At 34.0% G+C, this 13732-nt stretch overlaps 1 protein-coding gene and 1 pseudogene across 1 annotated transcript in view; both read left to right on the top strand.

The window, feature by feature from the left end:
• The window catches only part of LOC126737850 (zinc finger CCHC domain-containing protein 10-like), a 621641-nt gene that overhangs the window by 142134 nt on the left and 465775 nt on the right, over positions 1 to 13732 (top strand). The gene's annotated exons all lie outside the window — the stretch shown is intronic.
• LOC126737560 (uncharacterized) lies at positions 3310 to 11743 on the top strand (annotated as a pseudogene).

The raw sequence follows: 13732 nt of genomic DNA, 5'->3' as shown, positions 1-13732 counted from the left end.
GAACCTGGTTACCATTGAAAAGTCGTTGCTAGTAGATAATATTACAGTTTAGTGCTTAGTATTGCTGGATACTTAAATATTGTATATGATCGTTTTTTAACTGAACAAAATAAATATAAAATCCAGAAAATTTAAAATTCCTGTGTAAGATTTACTATAAATTTGCCTCGGAGGTTCCATGTGAGTGAGCATGTAAAGCAGGCTATAGTCTTAATATGGCCGAAAGAAGATTTGTGGGTATAAGCTGCACTGTACATAAATTACTTAATTTTCATGAACCAGAATATCTGTCAGAATTCCTTATTCGAAGGGGAGATACACATAATCTAAATCACTATAAGACCACACACACTGGCAATCCCCCAGCATAAGACTGAATTTCTGAAAAGTTCTTTCATATATACTTCTGCCTGTATTTACCATGGCCTACCTGAAGAAATTAAAAATTTAGGCATGGCCTCTTTTAAGCCTAAATTAAAAAAATTTTTGGAGACTGCTGATATTTTAATATGGGTGTAACTTTGATTCTGGTATGGTTCTCTGAATCATTTTTGTCCAAATTTTTATTTTTAAGAAAATTGTACTTTAAATTAAAATATGTCCTTTTATTATTTATTGTGGCGGTTATTAAAACAAGCCTAGCGGTACTTTCCACCTTTGTATGTACCTATATAGAATAGATGTAATTTATTTATATTTGCATACAATAAAGATTATTTTATTTTATTTTATTTATTTTTATTAGTTTTTTAAAAAATTACGAAATTACAAGCAATACTGACATTTCTGTTATAATCCATTGTCTTACTGCCGCTTCTAGCGGTTACTTTGACAACCGTCATGGCCAACTAATAAACAATCCTAGAGCCGTGTTACTATGCGGCTTTTAATATTAGGCCAAATTTAAACTGCCAATATTTCGGAAACTATTTCAAATTTTGGACTAGTAAACCTTATACAAAGTTAACCTTATTTTTAATTACCTTTATGAAAAAATAATGAAAATAGGTAGTTTTTATTTTAAAAAATTGACTTTTAATGATTTTTTCATTTTAATTTTTAATGCTAGTTTTTCACCTCCCTGTATCTTTTTTTTAGGGAAATATTAAAATAGTCTTTAAAAGTGGTCCCTCCTTTAAAATAAAACCAAAACTAACCAATAAATAAAGGCTACTTAAAGGGAGTAATCGATAATTATGTTAGGGCTTATAAACATAATTTTTCACATAAAATTAAAAATATGTCAAAAACGGTTACACTTAGGTATATATTAGGTATAGGATATATAAAATATACCTAGAGTTTCACGTGAAAGTCAAAAATGTAAAAATATACAAGGTGTTCCATTTAAAATAACGAAGTTAACACCTACTTCCGGTATAACCGGAAACGCACAACTGTCAAAATATTTTAGTTGTGTGGCCCCTATCGACTGTCCCATGTTGCCAAATTTTCAAAATTTTTAAAAAATTAGTTTCCGAGATATCGATCGCGTCTATTCGTCGTGAGACACCCTGTATATAGCGGCCGATAATACCATATCCCAATATACCAGCCCAAACATTAATTTTCTGGGGGTACCTGGTATGCCCCTCTCTAAATGCGTGTGGGTTCTCGTTATTCCAGTAAAGACAGTTTTGCTTATTAATATGCCCATTTAAATAAAAGGTACACTCATCAGTGAAGCAAATATTTTTAACTAGCCAAAGTTCGACTGTAATTCTATCTGTCATTATTTCACAAAACTGGATTCTTCTTTCCGGCTCGTGGTCATTAATTTCTTGCAGTATTTGCAGTTTATAGGGATAAAACTTAAGAAATTTCACAGATTTACAAGATAATCCAGTTGCTACAGCTGCTTGACAAGTTGATAAAGTTATTCGTTGCAAACTGACCCAAAATTTCAATTTGCGCTGTTTCGTCGACTAATCTCAGTTGATGTCTCTTTTCATTCGACAAAACCATTTTCTTCAAATTTGGCTACTAGTTGGCGAACATACTCCGGGCTGACATTTCGACCTTGCGTTAAAATGTTAAGCTATCTTTAAGAAACATTTATCCTGGGAACCATAAATGAAAATGATATTTACACGTTCACCTATGCTGTACACCAAGTTTACAACTTTTAAAGTAAATTCTGTGATAAAAAAGTGCAAATATTTTTAAACACTGTTTTTTTTTTCGACAAAAAAATAGGAAATAAACCAATATAAAATACCTACTATATTTGAACATTTAATTAAAAAATAATTATAAAATTCAAAATTGTTTTTTCATTTATTGTTTTAATTATATTACATAATATTATATAATTATTATAAACAGAAAATTGGACAGCATTTTTCAAGAGGTTGATGATAAGGGTGAGATAATGTGCTTGTTTTTGTTCCCCCTTCATTTTATAGAAACTGTTTTCAGCATTTTTTTATTTAGAATTGCGTACCTAAGATATGGCCATTTTAAGTTTTTAAATTGTCACCCTGTATGTTACAAATGTAAAAAAAAACTGATACTGAGTAAAACTAATACTTTTTGTGGTGAAGCTGTATGTTTTACATTACAGGCAAACCACATTGTATTAAAAGGTGTGTTTTTTAGCTTATATAATGTAGTAAATGAAAGTATTCAAACCTTTAACAATAATTCTAAGATAAAATATTGTCATAGCCTATAAATATACAAAAAAAAATATATTTAGAAAAAATTACCTTTGGGGTAGAGCTGTTTTTTTTAATATAGTCCTACTAATAATAGCCTCTCCCCCATATAGGAAATCACTTCTGAGGAAGTGATCCGAACAAACAAATATTTTCATTTTATTAGTGTTGATTCCCAGTAAAGAAATCCATTGTTCCCTTTGGGCATGGTCATTAGGCAATCTATAATAAATGTTTGACAGTTAATCAAAAAGTAAAAAAAAATTACTAGATACAGGATGTTCAGTTAAGGGTGTACACTATCATTAAATCAAAAACCTTTGACCCCAGCCAATTAGCGAAGAAAACTTCATAACAAAGATGGCAAAGAGAAATTGTCCAAAAGCTTTTCCACTTTGCAAGTGGCCGCAAGAGGGCTAAATCTGTTTTAATGAACTTTTGTAGTGACATAAGTTAGTTTAAAAAAAAGAAGTTAGATGGTACTGTTCACTGCTGTTAAGGCCCTCCTAGACGCTCAATTATATTGCACAATATTGGGGTTTGCCCAATATTATTGTGCGTCTGAACACAATATTGTCCTAACCGCGCAAGTATTGAAAAAAGATTGAACGTGTTTGAAATTAATTGCGCAATATTGCATCATTTGTGCGTGTAGGGAGAAGATTGTACAATTATTTATTTTGGTCAGTTCATTTGCGTTAACGGCACCATGGCGAAGCGTAATGAACACCGTAAATTTATCATTGAGTTTTTGCAACTATATCGTGAATATTCAGCTTTATGGAAAATTAAGTACAGAATACAGTGACAGAAATCTAAAAAATAATGCATATAAAGTATTAGTTGAAAAATATAAAGAAGTTGACTCAGAAGCGGACAAAGAAATTGTAAAAAAGAAGATAAACAGTTTAAGAACTAATTGTAATTAGTGTTGTAATAAACATATTGTAATTTCTGTAGAAAAGAGCTTGAATTGACGAAACAGTGGGCTGCCAAGGCAGTCGTGCATATAGGTCTCCTGATGGACCCGTCATGCCCCACCGGGGGTTACCAGAGCCCAACGGCCTTAGAGAAACCGATAAGGCTCTCTGGTCTGAAGGACTTAAAGTCGCTCGGTACACTGAAAGTGTTACCCAAGTATTTGAACCTGGCGCGCGTGAGCGCTGGGCACTCCCCGACTAGTAGGGTTGTCTGCAATACCGATAGTATGCAGATGGCTTCTTAAGTGCCGGGTTAAAAGACCTGTCACTAGCCGAATTTCGCGTCTTTTTAGGCGTAGTAGATTTTTGGTGACACAGGCAGAGGGCCCACCTATGTGCGCTTTGGCCTGTCTCATATCAGGGGACTCAGTCCATCTTCGGTGGGTCCACTTGTCCAGCAGACCCTTCATTGACGCGACCGCAACGCATTAGGCGATACCAACTATGGGTTCCGGCCCCATAGGCACATTCGCGGATCCCAGTCTGGCAAGTCAGCTTCCTCATTACCTCCAGAGTCCGCTTCCTCATTACCTGCATGGCCTGCGTGGCCAGGTATTCAGACGAGCTGGAGCCTGCAGCCAACCTGTACCAGTTTTTTCAGGACTTTTATGCACTCGAGTACAAGCTTGGAGCTTACCTTTGCGGTCGTGATAGCCTTAATGGCAGCTCTGCTGTCCGAGCATATTGATACGACTGTATTGCGGTGTCACAGAAATAAGCTTAAAAAGGTAAAAGCATCCTACAGATCTGGAACTAGCACTGATGATATTTATGTACCTTCTTTATGGTACTTCAAGGAATTAAATTTTTTGCAAGACCAAGAAATCCCTGTGGAGGGATGTTCTACAATAACATCCCAAAATGAGAAGGAAGGAAATTTGGACATGGATGAGCAAAATACATTAGAGGCAGAGGTAAGTGAAAGACAAAGTCCTATTTATTTGAAATTGAAAAGTTAGTAGAGGAAGTCTTTTCTCCACAAATAAAACGCTAATCCTCTAATTTCAGGAGTGATGCATGTCGGCAAGTGTTCTTGCCATCATCAGACTTGGGTTACTTAACACATACACAAATTTATTTATTTATTTATTTATTTATTACATATCAATTCTAAACAACATTGTCCTGCCAAGAGACTCCCGTCGTTATTGAAGTAATCACAGAACTTTTGTCTCACATTTTTGCAGAAATTGATGCGTTGCGACCTCGTAAGGGCTGTAGGGAATGTAACTGGGTTTGTTCTATATTAATATTTGTACTGTTGTCGGAATTATTGCTTTTTGACATATCTGTCTACTGGCATTTCATTGGCAAGCTAAAACTATTCTTTGTACTTCAGGTGATAAATTAATTGTCGTCAAAAGTAATCTAAAACGCGATACTAATATACCAAATCTGTTTTCCACAATTCGTCGGGCACGAACCTATAATTAAATACTCTTTCTTCTCGTGTTAAATTTCTTTGTGGAAAAGGTTTCATAAAATTACTTTCAGTGCAAATGCCTCATCCCCCACAAAAACAAATAACAATTGATAATTACTGTTGGGTAATATTCTTGGAGGAGGGAGATTTAATTCTTTATTTTCCAGCAATTGTCCAAATTTAGTATTTGCAAGCACGGCTCCATCTAACATGCGTCCATTAGCTCCAATATCGACCATAATAAATTTATAATTTGAATCTACGATGCCCATTAATACAATACTAAAAAATTCTTAATAGTTATGGTATTCAGACCCAGATCCTCTTGGCCTTTGTATGGCAAATGCTTGCCGTCTATGGCGCAATGTGGAAAATTCCATCTGTTTTCAAATCCTTTGGCAACTGTAACCCATTCTTCAGAATTTTTTGGAATCTAAAATTATGAAAATAATCATATTAGTAAAATTGCATTTAATTTGAAGAAGCTGTAGCTGTAGCATAAAGCAACAAAAGTATTTAAATATTATCTGTGAAAATAGCAGACTATTTTTTCGCCCTTTACTTTCAATTATTTTAGTTTTATAAAAATGTTGTATTTTTGATTTAGGAGGAAGATGTAATAATAATATCAACCAGAGGCCAAAACCATCTATAGAGCGACCGCCAGCAAAAAGACAATCGATGGCATCTCAAAAACATTTACTAAATTTGGCATGTGAGTATTTACAACGCTCAGATGAATATGAAATCATCGGAATAACATGGGGGAATGAACTAAAAAAGATGAATTCCGAGCAACAAATTTATGCAAAAAAAGCGATCAATGATATTTTGTATGAAGGACAGTTAGGTACTTTACATAAAAACTCCGTAAAAATCAATGAACCTTTAAATACATCAGCAGCTTTTCAACACCAACCTCAGCAGCTAGAAAGGTCCAATTGGTCATTTGTAACTACTACACCACTCTTGTCACCGCAACCGACATTTCCACAAGAGCAAACGGAGCAGTTTTCAAGTCAACTGACAGTGTTGCTACATATTTTTCAAATTACTCGGCCAAATAAAAATGTATTACCATTAATTATTAAGAATACCTTTGTTTACATTTTTCTGATAACATAAAAAATATTTCCTTACCTGAATGTATTTTTGCAATTTTGTTATTATAGCTTCACATGTTTCCAAGATAATTCCACTGATAGTTTGTGGTGCTATCGCAGAGCTAAATTTTAAGTCTTCAAAACTTTGTCCTGTTGCTAAAAATCGCAGTGTTGTTGTTAACCGTTCTGTAGGTGAGATAGCACTCATCATCGTATTTTATTTTAAAATTAGTGGTGATATAATTTCCAACAACTCATTTAATGAGTCGTTATTCATACGTAAATAATTTTTTAATCAATCGGTTCACTCAACTTTAAATCGCACAGTAAATTCTCGCTTGTAAATTCACTTCGTTTAAGATAACAATCTTTAGAGCAACGCCGCCGTTTTGGTTCTTTTATAGAAGAACAATATAAAACTATTGCCAAACAGGCTTTCCGTTTTTTAGAAATAATTCAATTGCTCTTCGTACTTTCTGATTGTAAATTTATACTAACCAGATGTGGACATTGCACAAAAATATTGCATAGTCTAGGTTAAAAAATATTGATCAATACAATATTGCCCAATATAATATTGTGCAATATAATTGAGCGTCTAGGGGGGCCTTTACAGTTATCCTGACATTTTTCTAAAATTTTAAATGAAGCTGTATGATTTACCTCACAAATTATAACAGTGAATTATAAAAATCTACGTTTGACGAAAACCACATACATTTTGAAGTTATTGCCAAATAACTGGTAATAATAGAGGAAAAAAACAGTTTTATATTAGTGACTAACAAATAAATGAAATATGGAATTAATTAGAGCGTGTAGAAGGTGGATTGGAAGAGAAGGTTTATTTTACTAATCCAGCTAGGTTTTGATATTACTTACAATTAGTTCAATTCAGTTAAGATTTTTTAATCTGGATACTAAGTAGACCTTTTACGTGCTCTAATTATTTCTATATTTCATTTATTTGTTAGATACTGATTCAGCTACAAAAGCTCAGAAGATTTGGGTAACAAGTGGACTGTATGATAAATTATGGTGGAAAGAATGTCAAATAAATTATTTGAAAGCGGGACCCAATTCAGTAGAGTTCATTACAAAAACAGTTTTATCAATTTCAGAAGAACATGGTATTTATACTGTTGACTACATTATGTCGTCTGTACTGCACAACTGGCACTATTCCTTGCTTGAATGTCTAGTAAAAGTCCAGTGCGCCTGAGCCACTGTCTTTAGGATATGCGTGCACTCTTTAAATGATGCACTGGTTGTTTCTAACACTTCTTTAGCCTTATAAAAAAAATTAAGTAATTTTCTATGTGTACCCAAAAGCCCATTATTATTAAATTAAAAATATTGTTATAATTAATAATAAAAAAAAGAAACATATATAAATGAAAAACCGAATTTCGTTTAAATAGAAAACAAAGCAAAGCCTGAATCTATACCTACTAAAGTTCGATTTTTTTGTCTTTGCTTATATTATCAGTTATTGGGCAATAACTCCAAAACAAATGATGATATCGATATGCGGTTTTCACCAGAATGTAGATTTTATAATTTGTAAGGTAAAGTATACCGATCGATTTGAAATTTTTGTAAAATTTCAGGAAAACTTTACCATTGAACAGCACCATCTAACTTCTTTTTTAAACTAACTTTTGATAAGGCCAAAGTCCATTAAGAGGGATGTAAATTATCTTTCATATTAAACTTATATCTTAATTTAATAATTTTGGTCAAATTTTAAGTACGTATTTTTATTGTGACAGTTGCGTCCTCTTACGGCCACTTCACAAAGTTAAAAATATTTTTGGACAATTCCTCGTTATCATTTTTTCATGAATGCTTTTTTCCTAAATGGCTGAGGTCAAGGGTTCTGGACATGATAGTGTACACCTTGAACTGAACACCCGACTTTAAGTATCTCCGATTTTGCAATATTTTAAAATTTGAGCAGAAACAGTACTTTGAAACGATAAGTATACCTAGATACGATAAGTGAGGAGAAAAAAATGTGCGGATTATTCACATAGGACGCTAAAAAATAATATTTTATTCCTTTAAAATATGCTAAAATAGGGGTCTACTCTAATCTATTTGATGATCGAAACTCGTTTCTATTGATAATTACATTGTCAAATTTGTTTTTGAAAGTGGTAGACAATGGTAATGTAGAAACAGGTAGTCGGACTGACATTGTCTTTGTTTTCGTACAACACCACGTTTCATATACAGGGTGTCCCAGCGAAAACGAACCAGAGCTATTCTCGGTATGAAAAAAAAAATTTTTTTTTCAAAAATCTCGGACACGTCGATTTTATTTTTGAGGGGGACAACTTTTCCTCACCAAGGCACCCTCATACCAGCAACCCCCTTCGAGGGGGTGGAATCACCCCTAAAATCCTAAATGGAAAGAGGGGTCGTATGATACCTTATTTTAAAGGTCTTTTAATTCTGAATATAACTGCCAAATTTGAAGTGGCTAAAATTATTTCTCTGGATAAAACAGCTTCTCAAAATTGCGGAAACAGCGAAAATGAAAAAGGTATTATGGACTCTTTTTTGGATAATATTTTTAAAAGAACAAGGAAATCCTATTTTCGAAGGGGTCACTTATTAATTAAGAGGCCACCTAATACCTGGAATCCTTTACGAGGGGTTGAAAGCACCCCTTAAATCTTAAACAGAAAGAGGGATCGTGTTATACCTTATGTTGAAAGCGTTTTCACTTTAAATTTAAATGGTGACTTCTGAGTGACTGATGGATTTCTTCTGGATATGAAAGCCAAATAAAATTCTGGAAAAAATGCTTTAAATAAACCTTTATGCCTGAAACCCTTTCTTACAATTTTTTTTATTGGATCATTAAAACATGATTAAAAATTTATTAGTATTGTTAATATTATTGTTATTACACCTTATAAGCATATCATAAATAAAAACAAAATACCAAATAAAATGCAAACACAAGTATCTGAAGAATTAATTTAGCTTGCTAAATATCATTGGTACTTTTTTCATAAAGCAGCATTTATTTAAATAGTTTTACATTATTACCCAGTCTTTTACGTGTTGAAACACCGTTAGCAATGGTTTATTCTACTGCAGAGAGGGTTGAGATGATAGAGTTTTTCTTTCGGCATAACAATTGTGCCAATAGAACGGTACAAGAATTTAATGACCTTCATCCAGAAAAACGAGTCAACAGAAAATACGTTCTAGAAATAGTTGCTAAATTTAGGGAATCTGGCAGTGTCTTAAATAAAAAGCGTGAGGTTCAAAATGATGTTGTTGTCAATGAAGCAATGCAAATAACTGTCCTAGGTCAACTTCATGCCGAGCCAGGAATAAGTGTCAGAAAATTGGCGACGAGTACAGGAGTAAACAAAAGTAGTGTTCATAGGATACTTAAGCATAATAAATTCCATGCTTACAAAATTCATCTAGTGCAAGAACTGAATGAGGACGATTTTGACAGATGAGTGCAATTTTGTGAATCGCTTAGTGATATGATAACTGTTAATCCGCGTCTTATTTACAACATTTGCTTTTCAGATGAATGTACTTTTTTTCTTAATGGCAACGTAAATCGTCATAACTGCCGCTACTGGTCAAATGCAAATCCGGGCCAGTTTCGTGAAGTTCCTTCCCAGTTCCCAGTTCCCATTGTTGGTCCGTTTTTTCTGTCCGGAAATTTGAATGGAGAAATGTACCGAGATCTCTTGGAAAATGCCGTATATCCAAGAATAGTAGAAATAATGGAAGACGGAAATCATTCTGATGATGATCAAGTCGTTTTCCAACAAGACGGAGCGCCTCCACATTATGGAATGGCCAGCTAGGTCACCCGATTTAACCCCATTAGATTTATTTTTATGGGGGCATTTAAAAACAAAAGTTTACGCTACCCAACCAGACACCCTAGAAGACTTACGCCAGAGAATTATAAATGAGTGTCAGATGATAACACCTGAAGTTCTACAAAACGTCAGGCATCGTTTTGAGCAAAACCTGTATTCCTGCATGGAAGTAGGCGGGGCACAATTTGAACATTTAATAAATTGACGTAATTTAAATAAACGTGTTTTATTTAAAAGACACAAAAGGAAAAGGGTAGGTATTTCTTATCTCTCCACTTTTACTGGCAGTAAAGATTGTATTTCTTGCTATTTTTATATCCACAAGATATCCATCAGTCACTCAGAAGTCACCATTTAAATTCAGAGTAAAAAGGCCTTCAAAATAAGGAATGACACGACCCCTTTTTCTATTTAAGATTTAAGGGGTGCTTTCAACCCCTCGTAAAGGGTTCCAGGTATTAGGGTGGCCTCTTAATTAATAAGTGACCCCTTTGAAATTAGGACTTCCTTATTCTTTTAAAAATATTATCCAAAACAGAGTTCAAAATAGCTTTTTCATTTTCGCTGTTTCTACAATTTTGACAAGCTGTCATATCCGGATAAAAATTTTTAGCCACTTCAAATTTGGCAGTTATATTCAGAATTCAAAGACCTTTAAAATAAGGTATCACACGACTTCTCTTTCTTTTTAAGATTTTAGGGGTGATCCCACCCCCTCGAAGAGGGTTACTGGTATGAGGGTGCCTTGGTAAGGAAAAGTTGTCCTCCTCGAAAATAAAATCGACGTGTTCGAGATTTTTGTAAAAAAAATTTTTTTTCATACCAAAAATACCTCTGTTTCGTTTTCGCTGGGACACCCTGTCTAAGCCTGCAGAATAGGAGATACTTACCGACCGAAACGTCGTGTTGTACGAAAACAAAGACAATGTCAGTCCGACTACCTGTTTCTACATTGTCAAACTTTTGACATATGGACTCGCAATTGCCAAATTATGTATATTTTCTATAATAAAATATGTTTATTATGCTAAAGCTCAATGTAAGTAATAAGAAACAAACACATCTAAAAAGTGATCCTACATAAGAAGAGAAGACATCTAAATTTATCTGCCAAAATGATAGCAGTGTTTTCACATTATAATAGTGAAGGTGTTTCACTATTTGTATACAAGCTAATACCTAGCCCTGAAAAGTTATACCTTATGCAAAGGTTCGTAGCCTCCATATTTTCTAACATTTTGAGATTCTATTTGTATGAAAAAGTATATAGAGGTCTCATAAATCTCGAGCACATGGGAGGGTTTATGCCATTTGCTCCATGTCCTCACTCAATTTATCCCAACCCAACCGATCCCATCCAAACCCAACCCCTCGTAAATGTTAGGCACATGAGGGGCTTACGCCGCCATATTAACTCTAACTTTTTATTCTAACTTAACTATTAATCCAAGTCGACCTAACCCAACCCAAAACATCCCAATCCAATTCAACTGAACCCAATACACTAAAAAAATTCATATGGGAGGAATAAAAAATTATTTAATTAAACATGAGCCGATTTTCATCTAGGAACAGTTCTTAGTTGGTATTTACCCATGCGTTTCTGCTAGGGATGGAAAAAAATAACCGGTTTTTGGAATAACCGGTTTTTTCATATCGAATAACCGATTATTAACCGGTTATTCTTGTCCTTAGGTTAAACCTGATAACCGACTAATTGAAGCAATAACCGGAAACCGGAAATCCAAGATTCAAAAAATGTAATTTCAGTTCTCCACTTAATGCTGCAAATGCCATTAGTCACATTAAATTACAGGTTGACAAAAATATTAACTACAAGGTGTAAAATCATCAAAAGAAAAAAAAGAAAATTTAGGTGCAAAATAACAAGGAATAACAAAAAGTATTTGGCAAGTGCATGATGCTGAAATAGTAAGGTTTTCTATGGATGAGGATTATACAAGTAGAGGTTTGCTAACAGAGTTTAAACTATACTTGACTCAGCCATTAATATCAAGAAATAGTGATCCAATCCACTATTGGATAGAAAACAAAGGGGCGTTTCCTGAAACCAGCAGAATTGCACTGAGATTTCTGACTGTTTTAGGGGCGTCAGTCCCATCTGAGAGGGTGGTTTCATTATTAAATAATATTTGCACAGACCACAGGAGCAAATTGACACCCGAATACTCTAATCAATTAGTATTTTTAGGTTCTCTAGAAGTTTTTGGAAAATTTAAGTATGAATAAAAATGATCCCAAAATTTTAAAATTTTTTTTATTGACATGGATATTTTATGTGAGGTGTTATTTATGTGTTTTATTATGTTTAACAAAATATCAGATTGTTTTGTGCTTACCAATCTCAATACCCTCGAATTTGGTTACATAAATACAAAATTAATGTCCTAAAAGTTGAAATTTAATAGGTTATTACAATAACCGCTTACTTACTTAACCGTTCAAGGTTTAACCTAAGTCTCAAGTTAACCGGTTAACTGATAACCGTTAATTTTTTAATAACTGCCCATCCCTAGTTTGTGCGATTCTGGTTTTAACCAAAATAGGGAAAAACGTGACGTCACGAATCAGCTGTTTGGCGTTTGGTATTCACCAATTATTACCTCGGTTTTGGACAGTGTTGCCAGTTTGTTACATTTGTAATAAATTTGTTACATTTCGGCTTAATTAGTTACATTGTTACATTACCCTCTAAATCTATTACATTTTACTATTTTTAAAGCTAAGCACATAAAATTCTTTAATTTTTCGCCTAAACATTTAAAAAGTTTGATAAAAAAATCGAATACCCATTTTTGAAAGTGTAAAGTCTGTAAAGTATAAAAACTTATATGGAATCCCTCAGCCTACAGGCAAGCGACGCCGCAAGCCGAAACGCAACGGAACCGTAAGGCCGTCGTCCCACCAAAGATACACGACAGCGACGCCACATCTCCGCGATGTCGCCAGCGTGTATCTTTCGTGTCGAACCCATGTTTTAAAATCATTTTGTTCCCACCAACGCTGCGCCGAAGACACATCCAAATGCGTATCGCCTTCGTGTTGCCGGGAGACTGGACGTGTCAGTTGCGAAGCAACATTCAAGCTGTGTGTTGGCGTTTTTTTTTCATTTATCGAAGTTTTTTTTTTTTGTTTATTATGGCACAACGAAATGCTGAACTGGATTTTAATGGATGTCTGTGCAGCTTCTTAGCAGCAACAAACATTTTTTTTTAAATTTTTCTCAATAAAAGTATGCACCCACTATTTTCTTTTTTTTGCCTTTTTATTTATTTTTTTCTATTCCGCAAATACCAATACATTGCAACCACATCCTCGTCTTCACTCGATGACATTTTGAACTAAACTGAACAACTTAACGTAGGAAACACGAAATGCGTATCTTTGATGGAGCAACTGCATGTCGTCTGAATGTGTCCAGGCGAAATCGTATCCCCTTCGCGTCGCCGTCGCACAGTGTTGCGCCTAATGGACAAAAGTCCAAAAATAAAAGTCGGTCGATAATAAAATTAAGTACCGTACTATTTACAAAATAGCTGCAGACACTTATCACAAATATTTTTTTTTTTATAAAATGCGTGTAAACAACGCAACGGAGCTCCGAAACTTTATCATTTAATTTGTTTATTTTGTCGCCATATAAAATACCCACACTTTAAAATAAGTATTTCTCCGGTTCTGTGCG

The sequence above is a fragment of the Anthonomus grandis genome, chromosome 6, assembly GCF_022605725.1.
Source record: "Anthonomus grandis grandis chromosome 6, icAntGran1.3, whole genome shotgun sequence".
NCBI lineage: Eukaryota > Metazoa > Arthropoda > Insecta > Coleoptera > Curculionidae > Anthonomus > Anthonomus grandis.
This window is presented reverse-complemented; position numbering and strand designations above follow the sequence as displayed.